Source organism: Aplysia californica, unplaced genomic scaffold, assembly GCF_000002075.1.
Source record: "Aplysia californica isolate F4 #8 unplaced genomic scaffold, AplCal3.0 scaffold00058, whole genome shotgun sequence".
In the NCBI taxonomy this organism is placed as follows: Eukaryota; Metazoa; Mollusca; class Gastropoda; order Aplysiida; family Aplysiidae; genus Aplysia; species Aplysia californica.
The window spans coordinates 731147-736138 of NW_004797328.1; the positions used below are offsets into that span (position 1 = coordinate 731147).

At 39.5% G+C, this 4992-nt stretch overlaps 2 protein-coding genes across 5 annotated transcripts in view; one reads left to right on the top strand and one right to left on the bottom strand.

Annotated features, from left to right (window-relative positions):
• Positions 1-1273, bottom strand: part of LOC101845153 (G-protein coupled receptor GRL101) — a 17317-nt gene extending 16044 nt beyond the window's left edge. The window contains exon 1 of one of the 4 annotated variants that reach the window (XM_035968417.1): positions 1050-1273. The gene's annotated coding sequence lies outside the window, so the exon portion shown is untranslated. Of the gene's footprint in view, positions 1-239 lie in introns of all 4 variants that reach the window. The other 3 variants (XM_035968416.1, XM_035968415.1, XM_035968414.1) reach the window with 3 other exon arrangements.
• Positions 1-4992, top strand: part of LOC101864050 (putative peroxisomal-coenzyme A synthetase) — a 25881-nt gene that overhangs the window by 2273 nt on the left and 18616 nt on the right. The window lies entirely within an intron of this gene.

Below are 4992 nucleotides of genomic sequence, written 5' to 3' on the forward strand. Positions count from 1 at the left end.
AGTTTAAAAAAGCTAAAACGTGACATACGATGTTTCTCCTTGGCATCCTTCAATTGCTTCTGGAAAAAACAAAACAATTGAAACTATGAAAAGCTGTAAACGTAGGTTTTGTTGGGGTTTTTTTTAACTTTCAGAAACTAGCTGCTTTTTTGTGGACAAATTAAACTAAATACGGAAATTGTTCTTCAAATATGAAAGGGAACTGGGGAAGTATCCTAGAAAATAATGATGTAGTATACCCGAATGATCACTGCATCGTTTGTTTTGCGAATGCTCTTTGAATTATATTTTGAGAGCTTCTGACACTTCCACACTCATGAACTAAGCTTGAAAAAAACAACAACACTGTTGCGGTCCAGTAAAAGAAAATACTTTCTACTCAAAATCACAAACTTTTTGACCTATCATCAGAGTATTACTGAAAATAAGAAATTATACTGGTAAACATTTCCCGGCTCAGGATTAGAGGTTAGTAGAATGATCATCTCAAGAAGAACTCATATGGCAGCCACGTAAGTCTCTTCGCAAGAAATTAATGAAACAGTTTCACTTCCACACACAACGATGAACGTTCAGAAGAGCCAATCGCTTCTTCCGCCATAGTCTAGTGCATCCAGAGGAGTCTGAAAATTGTTATCGCTAATTTTTTCTCGCTGACTTCAACGGATGACGCAGACTTTGAGATACCGTCACTGCTTTTTAAATGGGAGAACATAATAGTCTGTTGCACTCCTTAAGATTGTCCGGAATTCAGAACTATTGAAAGCCTTTGCATTGTGTCACATTTTACCCACATTGATATGGAGTTCCCGACATGGGAGGAACCGTGAGATTAAAACACGCTTTTTTTTTCTTTCCCAAAACCAAACTGCGGAATTAGATATTTTAGTGGCGATCCACCGGTTGCTCGAACAATTACAATGATATTTAAAAACTAGTACTGAGCACTACGCAAAAATGATATTTATGCAGTCTTCCGAACAACACACTCTGTCATGTGGTCATCCTGAATGAGTTAAAAGCTTTTTCTTCCTGAATGCTCTTTTTACACTCGAGTCCACGTAGGGGGTTGGCTAGACGTATGATATGTTCTCGTGTTGATGCGAAATGAGTCCTGAGTCCTTTGAGTACAGACAGCACCTCTCAGAATCCGCTGTCACGCTAACTCACGCTCGACCGTGCCCCCCGGGACAGTAATGGTTGAGTCCAATGCTTGTTTCAATAATGCACGCGCTTGATCATACAGAGGGAAAGGCAGATACATGTACAGGCTTGGTATCGTCCCTGCTATGTCCGGTTTTAGAGAGAGAGAGAGAGAGAGAGAGAGAGAGAGAGAGAGAGAGAGAGAGAGAAAGAGGTTAACCTGACAGAGACGGAAAATTTTCTTCTCTAAAATATTGTTCTTTCACGCGAGCGTAGCGACACTGGAGTTTGGCCCTTCATTTGGACGTAATGGTATGAACTGTTCGCGGACAAGTTTTGATAGAGCGAAGAGCAGTGGCCTTGACAGTGCGCAGTCTAAAAGTATAAGTCTTTGGGCCAGAAGATTTATTAATGGCCAAATTTTAATAGTTTCATTCACCGCACGCGGAAGGAAAATCGAGCCTATCTAAATAGTCATTGTTTGAGAAGCCCATTTGGTATTATAATTGCTTTTGTCATGAGCATTATTATTAGCATTGTCGTTTTTATCCTGATTATTGTTATTACTAACATGACTGTGATTGTCATCGGTATTTCAAACTTATTGTAAGGATGATGATGATGATGATGATGATGATGATGATGATGATGATGATGATGATGATAATGTTGTTGTGAATGTAGTGGTGATGATTTAAGAATATCAGAATACATTCTGTATAGCTAATGACAAGAACAAGGTGTTGGACAATACTGTGCGCCGATTCTAAATGCAGTTTTGACTTGAAACTAAGGCCATTAAGAACTTGTATCGCTTACTATTGATCGTTCTTTTATTCCAACTCTAATGGTTTTGGAGAGACAGACAGACACACTTGTTTACTTACGCAATAAAACGGAGTGAAATTTTTTAAAGCCCCCCCCCAAAAAAAAACAAACAAAAAAACCAACAAAAAAAAACTTGCGAAATAAATTTGTATAGTTTGTTTTACTCACAGGTACATGAACAACGAGAGCAATGAGTTTCGTTCCTCGGAGTATTAGATCCATAGACCTGTTTGCCTAGACTGCCAACTGTCATGACAGCTGCTCTTTGCTCTCTACAAAAACTTTACTGTAAAGCACTTGTATCATGGGTCACGCCATACGTCCAAAAATAAATTAAGGGTAAAAATACCAGTCCCTTTATAACCGGGTGCACTCTGCACCACACCCTCTTTGCCCCTCATTTGGTTAAAATTGATTTTTTAAAAATAATGCGCTCCATAGTAAACCGGAAATACGTCACAGTGCATGGTCTAGACCATTCCTTGCCAATCTTTGTTTTTATAGATAGCTTCCACTGTAGCCACATTTAAAGGGGATACATCTTTTGTATCGCTCATCTATATAATATTAAATTCCTAAGCGGGGCGTTAGATAATACATGACACTACCCGGGTCATATCAACGATACCCAACACCATTACCGAATCGTCCACTTGTTGGTGATGCTGCCCGGGCTGGCAAGCATTGAATTAGGCCATAATAATACAATTCTGTTTTCACTATCAGATCCCAAAGTGGTAGCGTTTCCTGTCTGAATGACGATGACGGGGATTCAATAGTGTTGTCGATAAACAGTATCGCTTTCCTCCTTTCGACACCCCTTCCCCCTCCAACCCCTTTTTTTTTCTTCTAATGTTGCCCCCTCTTTTCTTTCTTTCTTTGTTTTCTTTGTTTCTTTTTTCGTTCTTTCTTTCTTTCTTTCTTTCTTTCTTTCTTTCTTTCTTTCTTTCTTTCTTTCTTTTTTTTTCTTTCTTTCTTTCTCTCTCTGTTTTTCTCATTCTCTCTCTCACAAACAAACAAACGTAAACAAACATAAATCCACACACACACACACACGCACACACACACACACACACACACACACACACACACACACACACACACACACACACACATACATACACACACACACTCACATACGCACACACAAATACAGGCACACACACACAAACACACGTACTCACACACCTGCTTAGTAATTGACCGTCCACCCCCCCCCCCAAAAAAAAAAAGAAGTCTAGAAGGTTCTCAGTGGTAGGATCGGAAAAGACCAAAAACTCTCACTGTATTCCCACTATACTTAAAAATACTTGTAAAGGCATTTTTACATCCATTTCCCCCTTCTATGTAGGACTGTCAAAGACTACTGAATCTTTAGTGTTAGCCTTTATTGAGATTGAGATCAAAGTTGAGAATTTAAAAAAAAATTGTTTCCATTGACAAATTGCGTCTATGTCATTTTTTTCTTCATCTATACGATTTATTTAGATGATTTTTTACGAACCCCCCCCCCCCAACCAAAGACAAAACAAAGCAACCACGATTATAGTTCTCGACAAGTTGAAATAATTTCTCTCTCTATCTCTCTCTCTCTCTCTCTCTCTCTCTCTCTCTCTCTCTCTCTCTCTCTCTCTCTCTCTCTCTCTCTCTCTCTCTCTCTCTGTCACTTGTAATACGTTCAGAACGCTATGGAAGGAAAAAACAATGTTGAACCAAAACCCTTGAGTACAAAGATCAAACAATTCTCATTTGAAAAGGTTAAATTAGATTTAGGCTTGTGGAAAAAGAGAGGAAAAGAGGATGGAGGTGAACCCCTTTGGGTATCACGCCAACTTTGTTCATGTAGACCCCGAGAAATGGTTCCGTCATGCTCCGGAATAATAATCTTTTAGCCATGAAAGCCAACCCCATCAGAACTTTAGTCCTGTTTTCTTTCCACAAACAGTTGGTTTTATCTTCAATTCCACTGGGGACATTTCCAATCACAATAACCCATTAGTTTTTAAAAAATCCCAATCAGACAAAATATGTCCTCTCACCCACACTGTGTTAGTGTTCCCAAAGGACAGAGATTGCTAAATTATGTACAGCCTGTGAGCTATTAGCGTAAACGATGTCCAAACAGAAACATAGCTAATATTATCGGAACAGGTCTTTCCTCTCTTTCTCTCAGCTAGTATTGCTCTCAATAATAATTATTGTATTGTCGTGTTCAGGAATGACACGTTTTAAAATACCCTGAACGAAACCACTAAGCGGTTAATTGTAATGGCGAAAGTTTGGCAGATTCTTAATTGTGTCCAAAGCTATCTGGAAAGACAGGAATTACCAGGCTGTTACTGGGGATTGATAGAGTATACAACAGGCATTAGGGCTTTCTTTTTAATTCCAGTGCTTGCAAACCTGGCCGATACCACTCGCTACTGTAATTTATTGGTACTTTTTGGGACGGTGGAGGATCACTCTGATAGTGACACTGTGACAGGTATAGTTTTAATGCCCCGATTGGAAATACATGTATGTGGGTGATACGAACATTTTTGCCTCTTAAAGGGGATAAAAGTCGGCGCTGGCCATGATAAAGGTTGACAAGCACTGATAGAGACAAAAAATATTATAGTCAGGGATATATAAGCATATGGAAGAGGACACCATTGAGGGAGACAAGGCCAACGACTTCGCAGAGGTTAACTCTAAATATCCGTATGTCTGTCTGTCTGTCTTTCTCTCTCTCTCTCTCTCTCTATCGCTATCTCTCTGTTTGCCTATCTCTTCTCTCTGTCTGTATGTCTGCCTGTCTTTTTGTTTGTTGCTTTTGTTTGTCTGTCTGTCTGTCTGTCTGTCTGGCTGGTTGGCTGTCTAGATGTCTGGTCATCTCTGTCTGCCACTTTATATGTCCGCATGTTAGTCTGTGTCTGCCTGTCTGTCTATCTATCTGTCCACGTGCTTGTCAGTCTTTTCCTTTCTTTTTATTTGCTCTTATTACTCTCCATCCCCTGTCTCTCGAGCTGACATAATTTA